The 10,978-nt window shown below is 44.5% G+C and overlaps 1 long non-coding RNA gene across 1 annotated transcript; it reads right to left on the bottom strand.

Moving 5' to 3' along the window:
• Positions 1-2,965: 2,965 nt before the first annotated feature.
• LOC142652372 (uncharacterized) lies at positions 2,966-8,201 on the bottom strand. The gene is made up of 2 exons (XR_012847837.1): positions 7,124-8,201; positions 2,966-3,131 (listed from the first exon to the last, which is right to left on the bottom strand). It is a non-coding gene; the product is annotated as an uncharacterized LOC142652372 (long non-coding RNA).
• Positions 8,202-10,978: the final 2,777 nt, after the last annotated feature.

Here is a 10,978-nt window from a genome sequence, read left to right as displayed (position 1 = left end):
ATATGAGTGACAGCCTCAGTGCCCCTATAAGAGTGACAGCTAGAATGCCACCATTAGTGCAAGCCATAATACCCCCATGAGTTCTTGCCACAGTGTGCACGTGAATGTGAATGCTAGCCACAATACACCACGATGAATAATAGCCACAATGTACAAGCTGTGAATTTGTTTTCTTTGGGTATAATAGTGATGTAGTTATGTAGGGGTGAGACAAGCTTTTAGCACCCAAGGAAAGCGTGCAAAAATAAGACCCCATACATGCCCCATTTTATAAGCCACAATGACTCCATAACAGTGAGAAACACAGTACCATAATAACAGAGACAGACACAGCTTCCCCAAAATAGTGCCGCAACAGTGCACCATAACAGTAAAAGCAATAGCACCCCATTAGGGCACGGCCAGACGTGGCAGATTTCCTCCGCAGCTGTCCGCATCAATGCCGCACAGAATCTGCGTTGCAGATTCTGCGGCGGATCTGCCCAAAATGTGCAGTAAATTGATGCGGACTAGCTGCTGCTGACTGCGGGAAAAGTGCTTCCCTTCTCTCTATCAGTGCAGGATAGAGAGAAGGGACAGCACTTTCCCTAGTGAAAATAAACGAATTTCATACTTACCGGCCGTTGTCTTGGTGACGCGTCCCTCTTTCGGCATCCAGCCCGACCTCCCTGGATGACGCGGCAGTCCATGTGACCGCTGCAGCCTGTGATTGGCTGCAGCCGTCACTTAGACTGAAACGTCATCCTGGGAAGCCGGACTGGAGACAGAAGCAGGGAGTTCTCGGTAAGTATGAACTTCTATTTTTTTTACAGGTTGCTGTATATTGGGATCGGTAGTCACTGTCCAGGGTGCAGAAACAGTTACTGCCGATCGCTTAACTCTTTCAGCACCCTGGACAGTGACTATTTACTGACGTCTCCTAGCAACGCTCCCGTAATTCCGGGAGCCCCATTGACTTCCTCAGTCTGGCTGTAGACCTAGAAATACATAGGTCCAGCCAGAATGAAGAAATGTCATGGCAAAAAAGCAAGACGCATCCGCAGCACACATAACATGTGCATGACAGCTGCGGACTTCATTGCGGAATTTAGAATCCCCATTGAAGTCAATGGAGAAATTCCGCCATGAGTCCGCAACCAGTCCGCCACTGGTCCGCAACAGACAGAGCATTCTGCGGACACCAAATTCCGCTCCGCAGCCTATGCTCCGCAGCGGAATTTTACGCATCGTCTAAACGAACACTTCTAAATAGAAGTGGAAGTCAATGGAGAAACGGCTCCGCTGCGGATTAACGCTGCGGAGTGTCCGCAGCGGAATTCAAGTGAAATTCCGCCACGTGTGAACCCAGCCTTATAGTGACAGTCACAGTGCCTTCATAACAATGAAGGTTACAGCACTACATAATTGTGGCCGCCAGTGCACTTAAAATAGTAACAGCTGTAGTGCCCCCATAATAGTGACAGCAACACGATAACGTCTCGTGACCGCTGAATGAGCATCCAGAACTAGATCAACGGAGAACCGGGCCTCAGTGATGGAGAGGAGGGGACTTCAGCGGGTGAGTATCTGCTCATTTATTATTTTAATCCATCCCCTGCCCCGCAGATGATTTTGAAAAGTCCTGGAAAACCCCTTTAAAGAGGCTCTGTCACCAGATTATCAAATCCCTATCTCTTATTGAATGTGATCGGCGCTGAAATGTAGATAACAGTAAAGTTTTTTGTTTTTTTTAAACCGATCATTTTTGCCCAAGTTATGAGCAATTTTAGATTTATGCAAATGAGCTTTTCAATGGACAACTGGGCGTGTTTTCTCGTTTTACCAACTGGGCGTGTATTGTGTTTTTACCAACTGGGCGTGTTTACTGGTTTTACCAACTGGGCGTTGTGAATAGAAGTGTATGACGCTGACAAATCAGCGTCATACACTTCTCATCGTTCCCACCCAGCTTCTTTTACTGCACAGACACACAGCGTGTTCTCGCGAGATCACGCTGTGACGTCACTTCCTCCCACAGGTCCTTCACCCCATCAGACGAGAGAAGACACATCGGCTCCAGGCGTCCAAGAGGGTAAAGTTGAATCTGCAGCAGCATCACCGTGTGCAGGTAAGCATAGTGAACTCCCTAGAGACGAGCATATTACCCTCTCGGATGCCTGGAGCCGATGTATCTTCTCTGTCCGACGCCAAGGTTGAAGGACCTGTGGGTGACGTCACGCTGTGTGTCTGCAGTGAAAGAAGCTGGGTGGGAACGATGAGAAGTGCATGACGCTGATTTGTCAGCGTCATACACTTCTATTCACAACGCCCAGTTGGTAAAACCAGTAAACACGCCCAGTTGGTAAAAACACAATACACGCCCAGTTGGTAAAACGAGAAAACACGCCCAGTTGTCCATTGAAAAGCTCATTTGCATACATCTAAAATTGCTCATAACTTGGGCAAAAATGATCGTTTTTCCAAAAAAAAAAAACTTTACTGTTATCTACATTGCAGCGCCGGTCACATTCAATAGGAGATAGGGATTTGATAATCTGGTGACAGAGCCTCTTTAAGTATAAAAGGAGCTGTATAATTCTGTAGCATGCTCCCCCTAGTGGTGGCAGAAGGCAGCCAGAATAATTTTATTTAACTGTGGCTATACAGGGGATTTCGAACTCTGTATCAGAACAGCAGAGCCTCAGACTTAAAAAATATATATATTAGGATATGAATCAGCATATCAGACCTATCTAGAGTTAAAAGGTTAAAGAAGAGGGAGTTTAGCCATACTCTGTATGTAAGATTATAAATGATATGTGCAAATACTACAAATTACAGCCAGCCGGTGTTAACAGAGGAAGCAATCTTGGATTATCTCACGTGTCACTAACTTTTGATCTGCCAACCACTTCAAACATGGATACCACTGCCGTATAATAGTGATGAGCGCACTTTAATTGAATTTTTTCCCGTGCTTCTTGGCTAGTTCACTCTCTCCGCTCTTTATTCTGTCATGCGCAATTAATCTTTATAAAGTGATTAAGAGTTTACAAAAATACTTTGTAGTTGGCCAAACTTCATACACCAGGTGTCACAAGACAAACATTAGATGTTCTTCCCGGAGATGTGAACTGATCTAGACCAAGAACCTGTAGGTAAACAGAGCGTGAAAACAATGAATTAATGATGAGCAAAGCATGTTCAAGGAATGGAGGTGCTCCAGTCTTAGAAGTCAGGATCTATAATATCAACATCAAGCAGCTTCTAGTAAAGACTTGTGGGTTTAAGTTGTGGTGATAAAACGCACAATTCTGCATGTAGCAGGAAAAGATAAATCACACTTCTCAAATACCTTAGTAGATTGCAATTGAGGCTGCTTAGCAAATCAGTAACCCGATCTAGACGTGGTTCTATATATTCTATCTGTATTCTCTATACAGAGCAGCTGTATCTAGCGCTAAATCCTGTTCCGTCAGGTCCACAGGACTGATGGGTTCAGTGATAGCGAGTCCTGCGTGACTCTGACATCCACCTGTAAACTATCATATCTAAGTTCATACTTACAGGTAGATCCTGCGGGTCAGAGACATGCAAGTACCCGATGATACTGAACCCATCAGGTCCACAGAAGTGGCGGATTCAGGTCATAGTGAATGAGTAGCTGCTTCTCAAAAAGCAAAACAAGTTTTTTGTAAAAACTATTTCGAAAGTTGCACTAATCACACTGACTAAGCTTTTTATAAAAAAAATAAAATTGCCCTCCAAAGGTGTACAACATAGCCTTTAAGCCCAGTGGGCCTTGGCATTTGAACAGTTTTGCTTGGTCCTCTTGGCGACCCTGCTATTGTTGACATATATTGGGTATATGGGACCCAAAAGACGGTCAAAAACAATCAAGTGTGCACTAGCATTTGCATAATTAGAAAAGACATAGGCATTAAAATATTTTAGGTACAGGTATGTAGAAGATATATTTGTCCTTGCCAAACTTCAAATGACCCGGTAACAGGTCAAGGACTGAATACAAAACAATTATTTTACATATAGCCTTCAGTAATGCCCAATTGTAATAATGGAAAATTGACTAGAACGGTATTTACTAGTCCAAAAGTTATAGACAGTTGAATTAGGGCTTAGCTTTGGAAGGGGGTGGGGGATACCACCCAACTAATGATATTTCCGCTAAGATCAGTTAGATATATATATAAACTGACACATAATACTGAAAATAAATTAATGATCTTCCAGCTAAAGTAGTCAAAGAAAATCACACCATCACAGGATGTCATCATGTTTTTTCTTGGTGGAAATTGTTAGTTATTATTAAATATCACCCATAAATAAAGTGCAACGTTTTGCAAAATAATTTGCCTATTTCAAAAAGTTTTCTGCCAAAATTATGCACTTATTTATGGGTGTTATCACAAAAAGCAATGGCAAAATTTCAGTTTTTATCCACTACCCCCCAAAAAGAGTAAAAGTTAATCAATAAATTATATGTACCCAAATATCGTGCTAATAAAAACTAAAAAACTAAAAATAATACTAAGCCCCCGCCCCCCTGATGAATATTAGGCGAGGGAGTGGCTGTTCATCAGTATTTTGCACCTGTGTAACCTTCCTCCATGTGGCATTGTCTGCCTCCTGCTGGCGATTGAGCCTGCCCTTGTATCAGTAAGTATGGCTTATTTCTGTAATAAAAACAACAACTCATCCCACAAAAAAAACAAAACAAGCCATTATACAGCTAAGTCTACGGAAAAATAAAAAAAAGTTAGGGCTCTTCGAAAGCATCAATAAAAAAGGATTAAATGGGTTTTCCAGTCCCATAAAATTGATGGCCTATCCTCAGGATATGTGATCGGTCGGGGTCTGACTACCGGCACGCCTACTGATCAGCTGTTTTGAAGCATTGAGGCTTTCATGGAGGCATTGTGGCTATTATGGAGGGCACTCTAGATATCATGGGGCAATCTGTGGCAGTCATGGGGGCTAAAGCAAGGAGAAAAAGATGCCTGGGCAGCAAATTCTGCAAATGTGTGTGTTAGCCGGTAGTAGTCTTCATGCACGTCTGAGATGAATGGAAAAGATAGGGAAAGCAAGCAAAAACAAAATATCAACTGTAAATCGTTGTATTTAATTTTTGTTTATTTTCTGACTGCACTTGATAAGAACGGTATTTACCGGTGCGTTGTATGGTGGTATTTGATCATGTTGTGACGGTATTATTTATTCTACCTATATTTAGAGGTATGCTATACATCCTTTTAATGAGTATTTTGGGGTGGGGCTAAAATGGGACACATGTCTATGGGGCAAAAAATTTGTAGCCATGCCACATGTTATTCCTGCAGCAACATGATCTCTGCCACCTGGCCCTATAAACCAGTGCCCCCAGTCTTTACTTAACAACACCCTTTTCTATACTTATCTGGTGCTGATTTGAAGCAACATGATATTTCTCCATTCAGATATAAAGCTAAATTTAAAGTTCTGCAAGTTTCCTGTTACTAGGGAGAAGGCGGCATTTACTGTCCAATGTTATGCTGTATTTGCATGGCTACACACCCACACGCATGGTCATAGTCACAGCCTTAGCTAGGCTTTCCTTTACTTGGGGCTAAAAGTTTGCTGCACTAGCCTTGTATCTAAATACTTCAGAGCAGAGTGGCTTGATGTTACCTCCCTGGAACCTAGCACCAGGATGCCCAGCCCAGCCAGACCCCCATTAGCTATACCCTTAGTCATGGCTGTAACAGCCGCCTGCCCTGCAGTGACCACTAGAGTGCTCGCGCGAGCTTGTTTCCCGCCTTAAAGGGACAGTGCACGCACGTGTAAAGCATTAACTAATTATCCCCGAATCGCTCTGGACTATAAAAAGGGCCCTGATCTTTCACTCCTTGCCTGAGCATTGTTTGTATTCCTATGTTAGTCTTGCAAATGATTCCATAGTCGTATCCTGTTCCCAGTGTTCCCGTGCCCTGCTACCTTTATCCTGTGCTGTGTTTGTTCCTGTGCCCTCTCTAGTGTTGGAGTCGTGTTGTGCCCTCTGCTACACCTGCTGTCTTACACCACGTCTGGTGTCATCTGCCACGCCTGGTATCTCCTGCCACGTTTTGCATCACCTGTCGTCAAAGTACCATCTGTGCCTAAGCTGCTGCTACTGTCTGGACAATTGCAGGTACCCTTGTGCTTGGACTTTGTATAGACTTGGTACACTGTTGTTTGGCCAACTGCTACTCCGCTACGGCGGTACGGCCTAGTGGGTCCACATACCCACAGATCGTGACAATGGCTTTGTGAAAAACTTGGAATGTGGTAACCTGGATATTTTTAATAATACTGCCTACAGCCCCGACGACTTAAAAATGTTAAACATCGTTTTATTAAATAAATACAGAAAAATCTTAGGCCCCATGCACACGACCGGAATTTTTAGCCGCAATTATGGACTGTAGTTGTGGATCAAAATACTGATCCATCCATTTCTATGGCCAACGGCACTTTCTCGTATATTTACGGGAAGGTGTCCGGGCCGTATAAAGCATCCGTAAAAAACAGGAGCACGGCCCGCAAATGACTGGTGGGTGACCAGCCCTGGCCGGCCGTGCCTGTTATCACTGGCCACGCACACGGCTATGGCCGTGTGCAGGGGGCCTAAGACATTCAACCCCAAGATGAAATATTTACAAAATATTTTTTTTTCTATGGTTCGTCCTAATTTTGTTTAAAGCTAGTGAACACTTTGGATGGGACACATATTCCAGCCTGTCAGTGTTCACATTTATTACCCTGTCACAACAGCATTATCAAGTGTTATGTAGAAATATAATTAATCATCTTTCCGTTCTGTGTTTTCCTGCTCGAAGCTCAACCATTCATTTGCCAAAAAAAGAAGACGTGAATTTTTAATTAAAAAACACAATTTAATATCCTCGAATGTACTCATTAATTTGTTCCAGATGAATCGCTGATGATATCTTTAGGTTAAGATGCATTCTCTTCAGTTATGAATAGCGCGTGCCAACGTTTTGTTAAATTAACTTATTTCTAATTTCAGAGTTTTATTTTCTTAAGGAAAAACATCTACCACTTTCAGCATCTAATCTAGAGACACAGAATGAGCCTATTGTTCACGTACCGTTACCTGCAGTGTTACAGATCTCAACTTGACTCGGTTTTTCCAGGGTTTGTTCCATTGCAACTGTAATTTTCCACTTTACATCTTGAAGATTGTTAAATGAATTAACGTCTACATCCACCTGCAGATATTTCATGATGGAGGACTTTATTCATGCAGGACTAATGAAGCAAAGGAAGAATTAAGATAGTATGGGTGGAAAGGAGAGAATTATGTAAAGAAAACATTGGGTTTGGAGATGCACAGACTAATATAAATCTGAATTTTTATGACTACGATAGTTCATTATATTTGACTGTGATGGTTTATATTCCGGTCTGGTAGTACTACTTAATATTTTTTTTTTTATATGATATATAAAATTAATAGACAATTTTACCAAATTATACAACAGAAATTAGCCATAAAGCATCTGTCATTCTGCCATTGATGGAAGTTGTTTGCTTCAATCCATGATAAAAGAGTGACGACAATTAAATTATCTTCAAAGGCTTTTTTCCTATTTGGTTTCAAAGAGAACAGACCGGTCATTTTATCTTGAATTTAATTGATTATGAAGTACTGTTGCTAATTGACATGAGTATCTGCAGCCTAGCGACTGTTAAAGGATCACTGCTAAAGATTAGTTTTATTTTAGTATTTCATACGTCAAGACCTTTAATCCCACAATAAGGCCCTGTTTACACAGAGCATTTTGGCATAATTTTGATGCGTGAAATCGTCCGTCATTGATTTCAATGGGAGGCAGAGGGTTTTTTTTATCTTGGGCGGCTTTTAGCCATTTGCGGGGAAAAAAAACTGAATGCCCTTTCTTGCAGTTCCGCCTCTGACCTCAATGGGAGGCAGAAAAAACATGCGGCGTTGATTTCCTTGCGTTTTTTACGGCGTTTTTTTCCAACTGTCCTTGCTTCAATGGCCGCGGGCATAAAACGCAGCAAAAACGCAGAGAATACCATGGCAAAAAAAAATCGCAGGCAAAAGTCCATGCCAAAAAACTCTTTGTTAATAGGGCCTTATACAAAATGTAAAAAATATAGTGTAATAGTACATACGAACAGATCACCTTTATGTGAAAGTAACAATTTTGATCAGCCATTTTTAATCTTTACAGTTTTCATAGTGAGCGTTCAAGTTACTGCTATTCTGTCGTCTGATATGACAGTACTGTCAGGGCCGCCATCAGGGGGGTATTAGGGGTACTACTGTAGGGGGCCCGGCCAAACTTAATTGAAAGGGGGGCCCGGCAACTGCCGCGACTTGCCTTTGGCAGAAAAAAACAGGCCCCTGCAATGGGGCCTGTTTTTTTCACCAAAACAATGTCGTGAGCTGCGGGCCCCCTCTCGTGAAACACCGCCGTGAGCTGCGGGTCCCCCTCATCACCGCCGCGAAACACCGCCCGCTTGCGCGCGTACGAGCGAGCGCGCGACCGCGTGCGCGAACGACCGCAAGCGCGCGCGCGCCCACGCGCGAACGACCAGGCGCGCCGCCGAGAGGGAGGCGGTGCACCCGCAACACAAGATCTAGGGGGAAGGACAGCCACACTGGACAGCGGCGCAGTCTACTTACCTGCTGGCCCGCCTCCGACTCGTCCTCCTCGTCCGCCTCCGCCTCCTCGTCCAACTCCGCCTCCTCGTCCGACTCCGCCTCCTCGTCCAGAGCGTAGCTGCGTAAGGAGAGGGGGAGGAGTCTAGTTGTTCTACGATTGTTCTACGATCCCCGCCATTTTCTGGAGCCTGGAGGTGAAGGACGACATCTGGACCGAAGACATCGCCTGAAGAGGACTGGAGTGGGAGCAGCTCTTCTGACACGGTGAGTAAAGTGTCTCAAAGTGCTGTTTATGTATGGCCCTGTTCACACAGAGTATTTTGCAGGCCGAAAAAGTCTGCCTCAAAATTCCTTAAAGAATTTTGAGGCAGATTTTGACCTGCCCACACTATCTTGCCGCGTTTTTTGCTGCGTTTTTTGCCCGCTGCGATTGAGGACAGCAGACAAAAAACGCAGCGAAAAATGCATTTTCTCCCTCCCATTGATTTCGATGGGAGGTCAGAAGCGGAACCGCGGCAAGAAAGTACGTGCTGCTTTTTCTTTTTTCCGCGACTTACTCCCATTGATTTCAGATTAAATCAATGGGAGGCGGTTTTGGAAGTTGTTTGGTGCTGATTCTGACGCAGTGTCCGAGTCAATATCAAGGCACAAAAACTCTGTGAACTGGGCCTTATTGTTAGGGCTTATTCAGACGAACGTGTAATACATCCGTGCAACGTGCGTGATTTTCACGCGCCTCACACGGACTTATGTTACTCTATGGGGCCGTGCGGACTGTCAGTGATTTTCACGCAGCGTGTGTCCGCTGCGTAAAACTCACGACATGTCCTATATTTGTGCATTGTTGGCGCATCACGCACCCATTGAAGTCAATGGGTGCGTGAAAATCACGCCCAGCACTTCCGCAGCCGTATAGACTATGAGTCAAAACCGAAAAGCACCACGTGCTACAAACATACAGAGTGTCATAATGATGGCGGCAGCGCGAAAATCACGCTGCCACGCATCATACGCTGCTGACACACGGAGCTGTTATGGACCTTTTGCATGCGCTAAACGCCACGTTTTTGCGCACACAAAAAGCACACGCTCGTGTAAATCCGGCCTTAGGGTAGGAACACACTAGGCATGAACACTGCGGATTTTATGCAACACATTTTATTGTGGAAAATACGCAGCGTATTACAGTCGCAGCCGAGTGGATGGGATTTGAACAAATCTCATCCACACACTGCAAAAAAATGGACCTGCAGTGTGGCTTTTGGCTTTTTAAGCCGCAGCATGTCAATGTATTCTGTGGAATCGCTGCTCCTCTGTTGCGGAAATGCTGCGGTTCTGCCGCAAAAATCACACATGAGAAAAAAAAAAGGTACTTTTTTACATTTATAAAAAAGTTTAGACTTGCCCCGGCCGTAGTCCTGGTGACGCGATCCTCTATTCTTAGCGCAGCCCCGCCTCCTGTCATGACGTTTCATCCCATGTGACCGCTGCAGCGGTCACATGGTCTACAGCATCATCCCAGGAGGCGGGGCTACGTTCAGAAGAGAGATGCGTCACCAGGACTACGGCCGGGGCAAGTCTAAACTTTATTTTCCCTGCAGGATTCCCGCAGCGGACATGCCTCACCAAACCAGCGCCACTATTTGGTGCGGTTTTGCTGGCAGAATTCCCTGCGGCTACCGGGGCGGATAAGCTGTGTAGTTTTACTCAGCATATCCGCCTAGTGTGTCCCTTATGATGTCGCTCCTGGAGCTGCTGCCGGTCTCTAAATAGGCAGTTGGTCCAGTAGAATTTGGAATTATTTTTTTTTGTGAACCAGCTTAAAAAAACACAAAACTTTTGTGTTAGGGCCTGTTCACATCACCGTTCGCTTCCGTTCCGGGGTTCCGTCTGAGGTTTCTGTCGGGTGAACCCCGCAACGGAAAGTGAAAGTGACAGCACAGCTTCCGTTTCAGTCACCATTGATCTCAATGGTGACGGAAACATCGCTAATGGTTTCCGTTCGTCACCATTCCGGCAGGTTTTTGGACGGAATCAATAGCGCAGTCGACTGCGCTAATGGTGACGGAAGCTGTGCTGTCACTTTCACTTTCCGTTGCGGGGTTCACCCGACGGAAACCTCAGACGGAACGGAAACGAACGGTGATGTGAACAGGCCCTAACACAAAAGTTTTGTATTTTTTTAAGCTGGTTCACAAAAAAAAATAATTCCAAATTCTACTGGACCAACTGCCTATTTAGAGACCGGCAGCAGCTCCAGGAGCGACATCATAAGGAACACACTAGGCGGATATGCTGAGTAAAACTACA

The sequence above is a fragment of the Rhinoderma darwinii genome, chromosome 5 (assembly GCF_050947455.1).
Source record: "Rhinoderma darwinii isolate aRhiDar2 chromosome 5, aRhiDar2.hap1, whole genome shotgun sequence".
NCBI classification, from domain to species: Eukaryota; Metazoa; Chordata; class Amphibia; order Anura; family Rhinodermatidae; genus Rhinoderma; species Rhinoderma darwinii.
Note: the sequence above shows the minus strand (reverse complement) of the source record. Positions and strands in the feature narration are given on the sequence as shown.